The sequence below is a fragment of the Lacerta agilis genome, chromosome 11 (genome assembly GCF_009819535.1).
Source record: "Lacerta agilis isolate rLacAgi1 chromosome 11, rLacAgi1.pri, whole genome shotgun sequence".
In the NCBI taxonomy this organism is placed as follows: Eukaryota; Metazoa; Chordata; class Lepidosauria; order Squamata; family Lacertidae; genus Lacerta; species Lacerta agilis.
In genome coordinates, this window is record NC_046322.1 from 6,579,661 (window position 1) to 6,591,287 (window position 11,627).

Genomic DNA, 11,627 nt, shown 5'->3' on the forward strand with positions numbered 1-11,627 from the left:
TGGTCCAGCTCTCACTTCTCTAGAGAACCTGGCTAGTTCAGAGTAAAGGTCCATCCAGGCTAGCACCTTGTTTGCAGCTCTAGCTAGATAGTTAAACACACACACACACACACACACACACACACACACACACACACACAACTTATATTCTTACTCCACCCCCACCCCCCAATTATTGTATCCTAACGTGGTTCACAGGGGTGGGGAGTACATTAAAAGCAGTATCATTCCACTTTGAACAGGCATGGCTTGCCCCAAACAACTGTGGGAGCTGTAGTTTGCTAAGGGTGCTGAGTGTTGTCGGGATACTCCTATTTCCCTCACAGAACTAAGATAAAGGGAGGTTTTCTTTTCTAAAGTTCTCATGGGTGGAATGAAAGATTTATGTCTTGCTTTTACCTTACTTTTGACCCTGGAGTGCTTGTGTCTTTTCTCTCATTCTACAAATAGTCTCACCAGCGGTCTGCATCCTGCAGCCCTCCTGGGTGCTCCACAGATAAAATACAAAACCGTGTATATCTCTGGATAGAAATGTATTAATTATGGAACTAAACTGACAATATCATCATACAAAAAGTATACATAGATATTTCCTCAGAGGCAAAGCCTATATATGCTTTAAAACATCAAAGTGCTGATTTAAAGTGCAATATACAAAGTGCAATATAATGTTAAAGATGGTTATGCAAAAGTCTATAAGGCATATGGGTCTATCTTCCCAATGTTGGAGAAGGTTATACAAAGTCATTCAGACATGTGGGTATGTCCTCCCAACGGGTGGCCAGCTTCAAATCTTCCCGTTTCACCAGCAGTTTCATCAAGGTCTGGACTTTATCATCAGATCAGAACTAGGATATTAAACATAGCTAAGCTATTCAAAGTGACTCAGACTCCCATCATTCCAATATAGCTAATGCGGACTCAAACTTTCTCCAGGGGGAGACTTCATGAAGGAACTGCTCCTTTCCAGATCTGAAAGCACCCAGGGAGGCTGCATAAGAACAAAAGAGCCTGCTGCATCAGACCAATGGCCCATCTAGTCCAGCACCCTGTTCTCTCTCACAAGAGGCCAACTGGATGCTTTGAGCACAATCTGAGCACAAAAGCAACTCTCCACTCCTGTGGATTCCAGCAGCTGGTATTCAGAAGCCTCACTGCCTCTGACTGGGGAGGAAAAGTATAGAAGAATGGTAGAAGTAATGCTAGAAAATATGTTTACTAGGGAAGGATAGCACATCAGCCACTCTTTGCCACTTTGCAAAAATAAGATAAGCTCAAACACCAAGCACAATTTAATTTTTTAGTGCTCTGAGAACAAGGCAGAAAAAAGAAAGTCTATTTTGCAAGAGACAAAAATGTCTGAGAAACCAGGGAGCAGATTTCTATACAGTTGATGTATCCTTGCTACCTGTCCCCAGTCCTAGGGAATTTACCTCGATGCTTTGACCAACATCGGGATTTGCACCTGAAAACTATTCCACCAAACTATCTTCTCATCCTTTCCATGAACTCAGCCATTTTCTTCCTGATTGTCTGCAAGAGCTTGCCTTTAGCTTGTTGCCATTTTTTTTTTCAGGGAAAGGGGGGGAACAAACAACTTGCTGACACTCCAGAGGTCATGTGTGCCACTCCTGGACACGGATCTTTCCTTTGAAGAGGGTTTCCCTCCCACTTCCTCACCTTCAGGTCACCGGCTCCATCCCGCCGGGCTCTCGGCTCACCTTTGATCTTCCCCCCTCCTTCCTCCCTTTACCTCCAGCTAGTCAACAGCACCTGACCCCTCTCCTTGCCAGCTGTCAACCCGCTTTCCCTTAGCGATGCTAACGCCATCTCGCAACTCTGACCCGGGCTCGGCCCTGGTGTTTGTCTTCTCTCCCTCAAAGATAAATACCAGCTGAGTGACAAAAAATTCATACATATTGATTCTCTGTTGCCGCGGGTGGCTACAAAGTACATGCTTCTCGGATTGATGGATAGCATACGACAAGGGTATTTGCATCTCTCTGGCCTTGCAGGCACCGTCCTCAAGCAGATACAGGGAAGGATTGATACTGCCTACAGCTAACTGTCTTCTATCAACAGCCATCAAAGCCTGGGTGGATTTGCATGATGTAGGCTTTAATCATTTGGCTAAGTGTGGCATTTCCAATACATTCTGAGCGGCTCTGGGGTCGCAATGGCATTTTTGGAGAGCTTCCTATTTTGAAAGAATTGTCCCCATCCACCCGTGCACTCCAGCCCATTTCGGACTCAGGTTGTTGTGGAAATAGCTTCCCACAGCCCAGAGGAGCAGTCTGGGTTGGGGGAGGGGGCAGTCATTCAGAAGGGGGGGGAGAGAGATGTGCCTTTCATCCAGTTGAAAGCAGTGGGCTAGAGCCCCCCTTTCCCGAAGGAGGAGAGAAGGTACCTTATCAGTACAGTGAGAGCGGGCTGGACGCAGGCCAACCCTCTGGAGTGCGGCCGTTAGTCACATCTCGGGGGAGGGGAGAATCTTTGGCAGAGGGAGCTGACCCTGAAAGTCCAATGGCTCACAGAAGAACAAAGGTCAAAGAGAGGCGTCAATCAAAAAGGAGGAGGGGCGGACGTTTTCGTGTTTCCTGTTGGAGACGTGATGATAGCTCAGATGCTTCAACTGAATTGTGATGGATAGTCGCTAGTGGGAGCGGCTCTGAGGCTAATGACTGTATACAATAACTCTTCTTGTAATTACCACCACTGTGTGCTGTTTATCTAAGCTGGCAGCCAGCCAGCTCCTGACACAGGTGAACCTCCAGAAGTGGGGCTGCAGGAATGGGGAAGCAGATGCAGTCTGCTTCTGTACGTGCCCTTGAAGTTCACGTGTCCAGGACTGTGCTGAGGAGGGATGGTGGGAGGCTCCCCATCCCCCTGCTCCTGCTCCTGCATCTTCCCAGGAGAAGGACAGTATAGATTTGGAACAGTGGTTTGCAGAGCGGCATAGTTCAGAAGGCAGAAACTGGGAAACACTGGATGGGAAACAGCTAGGAGAAGAAACACTGGAAGAGAGAGAGTTAACAGATTCACAGTCCCTGGACAGCATTCCTCTGCTCAGCCCAAGGTCAAGAAGAGCTCAGAAAGTGTCAGAACAGAATGCACAGAGGGTACAATATCAGATTACAAGACGTAGGAATGATGTAGATTAATAGGGACTGAAGGGGGTGTTGCCCTTAATTGGGAGCACCGCCATTTCTATGTTCTTTGTTCTTTCGCTGTGATTATTAAAGTTTCTAACTGCTAAGACGCTCCTTTCTTTGATCTTCTTATCTGCTGCCATGGGGAGAGGAAGCTGATTCACCGAAGCCTGACATCACGGCTGTAGGCCAACATTTTGAACTGGTGATACGTTCTTGCTGGATGTGCTCCAGAGTCTGTGTTCGGCTCTGTTGCCCATTATGGCTTCTCCATTCATTTTGCTGGAAGAGGAGCAAATGTGGTGAGTGTTGTTCAGAGCATAAGCTCTGTGTGTGGAGCAAACTCTATGCAAACTATGTACTATATATCCCCAGAATGGAGTTAGGGCAGGGTCAAATACTGTAAAACATGATACAATGTATGTTTTTCAATGGAAGGGAATTGAATCTACTGGCGTTTACTCCTGTACAGTGGAGATGGATTGAGGATTAAATTTATAAACTAAAATTTAAGCCTCCTGTTGAATGTGAGAGAGTAATCAGGCTATAAAGCCCTTTTAAGCAGAGTAAAAACACACACTTTTGCAACTTAGGAATTAGGCAATTACACCTCTTATCCCTGTTTATTTGCGGTTTGCTGACCTTTCCCGTGTTTCTCCCCGATGCTAAGAATAAACCACATGTTTTAGTAAAAATAAGAAGGTTTACTCACATTCAATGCAGGCAGCAAACATATCAAAGTAGCATGCAGGTAAAAATACTTATTAGTTACAAAATAAAACAAAATTAGTTTCCAAAATGGAGTCTGGGCTCTGAACAGAGCCCAACCAGGTGTTTCTGCTCACATCGCTGGCTTGAAAGGAAAGGAGAGACCTGTCTTTTGTGGGAATGCAGGGACTCTGTGAGCCTTAACCCCTTCATATGCTTATTCAGCAAATGTAATTGCCATTTTGACTGCAGATTTCCCCACACCCTAGCAGGTTCGAGTTGACAAGTGGACCACTGGCGATTTACAATCTCCTTCGAAGAATATAAAGCACCAACGACTCATGGAAAAGCATGTGTGAAGAAGTAATTCTCTACTATTTTTTTAAAAACCAATTTCTTCCAAGCAGGGCTTGGGAACCTTTCTCAGCCCCCCCCCCCCAATCTGGGGGACCACATGCCTGTGAAGAAGAAGAAGAAGAAGAAGAAGAAGAAGAAGAAGAAGAAGAAGAAGAAGAAGAAGAAGAAGAAGAGTTTGGATTTGATATCCCGCTTTTCACTACCCGAAGGAGTCTCAAAGCAGCTAACAATCTCCTTTCCCTTCCTCCCCCACAACAAACACTCTGTGAGGTGAGTGGGGCTGAGAGACTTCAGAGAAGTGTGACTAGCCCAAGGTCACCCAGCAGCTGCATGTGGAGGAGTGCAGACACGAACCCGGTTCCCTAGATTACGAGTCTGCCGCTCCTAACCACTACACCAAACTGGCTCTCTCTGAAGAACAGGGACAGAGGCAAAACCTTTAAAGCCGTAAATGACCCCTGCCCAGTATAATTGAAAGGAGCATCTCCACCCCCATCGCTCAGCGCGGACACTGAGGTCCAGCTCCGAGGGCCTTCTGGCGGTTCCCTCCCTGCAAGAAGTGAGGTTACAGGGAACCAGGCAGAGGGCCTTATTGGTAGTGGCGTCCACACTGTGGAATTCCCTCCCTTCAGATGTCAAAGAAATAAACAACTATCTGACTTTTAGGAGACATCTGAAGACAGCCCTGTTTAGGGAAGTTTTTAGTGTTTGATGTTTTATTCTGTTTTTAATATGTTGGGAGCTGCCCAGAGTGGTGGGGTAGAAATAATAATAATAATAATAATAATAATAATAATAATAATAATAATAATAATACCTCTTTCCAGCCTCTATCCATGGTGTAGCATGAGGGGCTGGGGGGGACCGTGGCCCCAGACACATATTTTTTTAGGGGCACGAGCAGGTGCCCCTACGACAGGCTCTCTCATCGGAACCTGGGTCTGATAGCACAAGACAGCCCTGGAGACAGCTTCCACACATGATGGCCCAACGCCGCCAGCTGCAGTTCCACCCCTGGGTCAAGCCGGACCTGGGGCAGGGGTGGAGAGAGGGGAATCGGCGGCAACGTTGCTCTCCACTCTTCTGTGCCATGGCGCATGAGGAAGCCACACCGCAGCTCCACTCCCGGGTCAGCTCTGACCCAGGGGCACAGCAGGATCCCTGCATGCCTTGCCACCCAAAAGCCCGTCCTGTGTGGTGGTAGCATACCCTCTGTCACTGTCCTCCATCCAGGCAAGCAAGAGTCATTATCGGAGAACAATTACATACTTAAGCCACGCAAAAACGACTTTTAAAGGGTGTGAAGCAGGGTTGGTAGCGGCTGTGGCTCGGAGGATGGCGTTTGGCCTGCGGTTCCCCTCCTTCCCCTCCATTTTGTTTCGGTTCAGTTTCCCCCGATTTTGCAGCAGAGCTTCCTATATCTTGGTCTCCAGGGTACGAGGCTCCCGAGACACGTTCCTGGCCCATGCTTCATTCTCTTCCAGAGCCCACTAGCCATGCCTGCCAGCATTAGGAGTCACACAACCGAGCTCCTTGCTCATGAAGACAGATGCTGTAGCAGGCCTGCAGTACACCATCATATATTCATAAGAGAGGAAAGGAGTATATACCATGACCTTCCTTGAAATATTGGGTCTATTTACACGGGGGTTGTGTGGACCACATTACTTATGAGTCGCCAAGGGAAGGGGGGGGGAACAGAGCAATGGGTAGATAAAGTGATCAGTGCATCCTACTGTAAATAAGTCTGAAATTTCTCTGAAGGTCGACCCATTCTTGATTTATATCCTGGCATCTTATGAAATAATGTTGACCAGGTAAGTGCTTTTTCATCCTCCATTCCCTTCCTTCTCTCTCTCTCTCTCTCTCCCCCACACACACACACCACCCCCAACCTTTGTTCATATAAGAGATTTTTTTTTTTAGTTGTTAAGTTACTTGGTTTGGAAAGCATTTTGAGGTGGGAGGCTGGATACGCATCTAGAGCTTCAGACAGTGTTGTATTTATGGAGTAAAAGGCTGAGGAGGATCAGCTTCCAAATAATGTTCGGAACCTCTGTGTTCCTTTGGGAGAAGGTGATGTACGGCATGAACCCAATCTATATTGGGATGAGGGAATGCACTGCATACCTGAAAGAGCGTCTCCACCCCCCATTTTTCAGCCTGGACAGACACTGAGGTCCAGTTCGGAGGGCCTTCAGGTAGTTCCCTCACTGTGAGAAGTGAAGTTGCAGGGGACCAGGAAGAGGGTCTTCTTGGCAGTGGCGCCCACCCTGTGAAACACCATCCTGTTAGATGTCAAATAAAGATGCAGCTTTTAGAAGACATCTGAAGGCAGCCCTTTATTATGAAGCTTTTAATTTTTGGTATCTCTTTAAGCTTTAATATTTGTTGGAAGCTGCCCAGAGTGGCTGGGACAACCCAGTCAGATGGGTGGGGAACAAATAATAAAATCATCATCATCATCATCATCATCATCATCATAGAATTGTGGAGTTGGAAGTGACCCAGATGCTCACCTAGTCCAACCCCCTGCAATGCAGGAATATGCAGCTGTGCCATATATGGATCAAACCTGCAACCTTGGCATTATCACCACCATGCTCAAGTCTAATCAACTGGGGTCAGACTGTAATTTACCCAAATGGACCAGACTCCGCTGCTTTAATTGCCCTGCGAAATAATTCATGGTGGTTTCCCACCCTGAAGACAAATTATTTATTCTCTGTGTGCTCCCCAAATGTGATACCAACTCAGTGGGGGGGGGGACAAGATTGGCAAAAATCTTGAGATTGAACTTGAAGATTTACTGGGACACCATGCAAATCTATCTCTTCCACTCTTCTGCACACTCAGTTCTCATCACCTGCCTTGCCTGTTTATCTCTTCTTCTTCTTCTTCTTCTTCTTCTTCTTCTTCTTCTTCTTCTTCCTCCTCCTCCTCCTCTTCCTTTCTTAGCCATTGGCATTTCAAGTGTCTTAAATTGTGGTTGTTATCATGCACAAACTCCTGTTCACATGGCCGATTAGTTAAAACCCAAATATTGTTACCTGAAATCCGAAGCAAATGCCGTTGGTTATTACCCACCTGCAGCACAATAGCAGCAGGTGCAGTGGGCGACGGGAAGTCTTCCTTTCCGTGCATCTGTGCCAGTGGCCCAGGAAGTGAAATCCCAGAGCCTTAAAGTCAGCTGGTTGAGATAAATTGAAGGGGACCTCATTGCTCCCAAACACTCTCCTGGAAATAATGGCATCTTGACATTTTATCAAGCACTCATGCAGTCATTCTCCATGGTATCAGACGGAGCTTGAAGGATAGAGCCGTAAAGAAAGGATTGTCAGTCATAAACATTCTTCAAAACCATGGAAGCCACAAATGAAAGTTTAAGTAATGGAGGGCGCAATACCCTTGATATTTCAACAATTACCTGCAACAACTGCCTTCCTTCAAAGGCCGAGCTATTCCCTCCACCTCCCTCGCCCAAGACGATCACTGTTGAGGCAGGAGGGGAATAAACAATGCAATAATGTAAAATCGTAACAAACAAAACACAGAGGGAAAACAAAGGGTCGGTTTTTAAGCTTCAATTCCCATCACCGGATATTTGCATAAAATCACCGGACAGACCTGCATAAAATAAAGCTTTGACCGTCGGCTTAGGTTCATGATACTAGCAGCCACGAAACTAGTGCAACCATCAATAGTCCGTTGTGAGGCCAGGGGAATAATCCAGTTTCTCAAAGTACCGCCTTTAGAAATGTAGTGCTAGTTTTATATTTAGTTATACTTCAGATATGGGGCATGTTACATCAGCTTTTCTGATTATATACTAGCAGTGGCATAGTGAGGGTGGGGCGTTGGGGGCGGTTCGCCCTGGGTTCCAGCCTGGGGAGGGTGACACTCTGCACCACCCCACCCCCCGTGAGTGTGACTCCCAAGCCACCGCCCAGCAGCCCTTCCGTGCGAGCAGCCGCCGCATGGAAGGGGTGCCGGGTGGCGGCTTGGGAGTCCGGGCAGACTGCACATGTCTGCAGCGGTCCACAGGACTGTGCATGTGCGGACATGCGCAGTCCACTCAGGCTTCTGCGGACATGCGCAGTCCACCCGGGCTGCGTTCGGTAGCACATGCGTCATGACGCATACGCTACGGACCGAGGCCCAGCCCCCGGCGGGTCCTGCTTGGCTAGCCGCCCCCAGCAGCCAAGCGGCTCGGTACGCCTCTGTACGCTAGCATTTCTGTCCTGTTTTCTAATTTTCCTTTTACACCGCGGTACCTGCTGTCCTATGGCACTGTGGTTTTATTTGACTGATATGCTGGCATTTGTGCTAAATTTCATTCGCACCCGTGGGTGTGCTGCGATACAACAATGGATGTCATTTGAGGACATTGAAATGACCTCACACTTTCTGCACATGCATGCTTCTGTCCCATCCCCGTCCCCCCAATGATTTCCCCATGAAAATGACAGGAAATAACTGCATGGCAGTATACCAGCCCCAATTTCACCACTGCTCTCCAGGTTAAGGAGATTATTTTCTCCCCTGGAAGCGATTAACACAGAAATGAGCACTGGACTCCCACTTTATTCCACCAGATTTCTGGAAGTGGGTTTTACGTAACATGAAAGCTCAAATATTAACAGTTGGGGACATGTCAGCAAAATGGCACAAACTGTCATGTAAATGCAGCCCAAGTGGTTTATTTAATCAATGATGCCACAGTTGTGGCTCAAGCCAATTGACCCCTGACTCTCTTTGAAAATCTGCCACCGGGCTCCTCTTCCTCATATAAGAGGCAGCTATCAATTCCGTGTAAAATATTATGTGGCCTCCACACAGAAGAGGAGGAGGAGGAGGAGGAGGAGTTTGGACTTGATATCCCACCTTAAGGAGTCTCAAAGCGGCTCACATTCTCCTTTCCCTTCCTCCCCCACAACAAACACTCTGTGAGGTGAGTGAGGCTGAGAGACTTCAGAGAAGTGTGACTAGCCCAAGGTCACCCAGCAGCTGCATGTGGAGGAGCAGAGACGCAAACCGGGTTCACCAGATTACGAGTCCACTGCTCTTAACCACTACACCATGCTGGGGACATTCCGGCATCAAATCAGAAGCCTCACGCTGGCTCACTGAAACACTTGGTGATTTAAAGCAAGGTCTGGTCTGTGAAGCGGTCTGGAAGCTTTCCCCAAGAAATACCTCTGCTCAGTCAGAGATATATTTACAGTCCTTTATTATATACATATATACAGGTTACAGCTAAGTGTTCATGTGTCCAACTCATTGCTCACAGATCCCAGAAGTGGCGGCTTGCGACTCCGCCTCCAGCAGAGTAACTTGGGTAACCCCAGCCTCCACCTCTCCTCTCTGCGTTTCCAACCCCTTCGCTCTTGCGCGGAAGGGATGGGCACCCCATCTCCCTCAGTCCCTGAACTGGTCAGACGGTGCTGAGGCTCCTTGCTTGCATCAGAGCCCCCTTCCCCCTCTGTGTTCCCTTCCATTAACTCTTTCTCTCATGTCTCTCTCCCTTTCTGCCTGTCGCTTTCCAAGGGCTTATTCTCGTTCTGTTCAGCCTCCTCCCTTGGCTCCAGCCCATTGCCTGGCAGCCCTGTGACATGGCCCACCCATGAGGAAGGTGAGGCAACCACTTCGGGTGGCAGGATCCACAGGAGCAGCGGATCCAGCCTCAACACTGCTCAGAGGCTGGATCTGCCACTTTCTCAGCTGCCCAGCCAAAGCCGCCTCTACAGCAGCCTCTTGGCAAATAGGAGGCACTGGTGGTCTTCTCTCATCCCTAGAGAGGAAATGGAAGGGTTTCCTGGACCTGCTCAGTGTGATTCAGAACGGGTCACGTGCCCCCCAACCACCACCACAGCCTTTGATTCCCACTTCAACCAGTGGGTAAGGTTGATTAGATTCCCCACTTGTTCCCAATCAGTTTTTGGTGTGCTGAAGCTTGAACTGTTACGAGGATCTGCCTTCACGACCAGCAACAAGGTCTGGGTAGTCACTGTTATTTTCTTCAGTCGGGTTGTTTAGAACATCTGTGCTACTGACTCTCAAACTCTTGGGATTATTGAAATATATACAACAACAAAATGGGTCAAACTGAGTTCAGTGCAATTTTGAGCCGACCCATTTTTTTTTATTAAAAAAAAAGCAGTGTGGACTAAAGTCAGGAAATGTCCTGCTCGCAAGTAGAACCCTGGCAGAGACACATGCCTGACTGGCATGTTCCCTCCCTTCTGGACGATTGTTCAGTAGCTTCATAAGCAACTCAGCATTTTGGAAAATCTACTTTATTTACATATATACACAGTCGGAGCACTTCAACATGGCTCCTTCTCTCTCTAGCATCGGACAGCAAAGAGAGAGAACAAAGGACAATAATCCCACTTCAGGGAACACAGTAAGACAAACATCCTGTCTCCCATCACTTCCCACTTCCCACTCTGTGGAATGAAAACACTGTCATGTGATAGACAACAATCCCATGACTGCACACAGGCAATGAATCTCCAACAGGGCCTCCCTGGGATCAGGGGCCCTGAAGCTGAAGCTTAATCAGCTTCTGCCCTGTTCCCAATGTAGATCTTTACTCACTTCTTTTTCCCTAGTCCGGCAGGGGGCGGGCACTATTTTGTGGATCACTTCAGGTGCCCAAATGACTTGGGCCAGCCCTGTTCAAAGCACGCCTGGGAGTCTGCTTTGATGTCTGATATTGAGCAAGCTGCCTGGCACAATGTGGGGGGGGGGGGCGCAGAAGCCTGTACTTTCTGTTCCCGCTAGTATAAAAGAAAATACCTTTAAGCTATTGAGTCAGTGGTATCCAACTCTGCAGAAATGTAATGGAATCAGTTCTCAAATGACACCTTACTGCTAGATAGGTATTGAAACAATATGCCACACAGGGGTGGGCCTGCAATGCAATTAAGCCTTATTGGGGACAGTGGCACTTGTTGTTGTTGTTTTTTATAAAATCATCTTACAGCACAGATGTACCATACAGAATACTCCATCCTTGGCTTTACTGATAATATTCCACAGGGAGCAGAAAAACCTTCGACATAAAGAATTAATAACACCGTTCCTAGTCTCTGCAAAGCAACTAATAGCTCATAATTGGAAAAGACTAGAACATCTTCATATTCCTGAATGGCGACAAAGTGTGTTCTCCTTCATGGAGAGCACGTGTTGCGGTGGGGGCTAGCAAGTCACCCCTCTGCTGCTGGGTGGGTTAGTATGGATGGCCACTACTGTGATTGGGCTCTGGCTGTCGTTGGGGAGATTCATATGTTGCAACTTGTTGGTGGACAGTCCAGAGCCTATAAATGACCCTGCACTCACCGTCGGAGCCCTCCTGGCTTCGTGCATCGGATCGCCCGCCCTCCCGCCCTGTTATTAGGCCTCTGCATT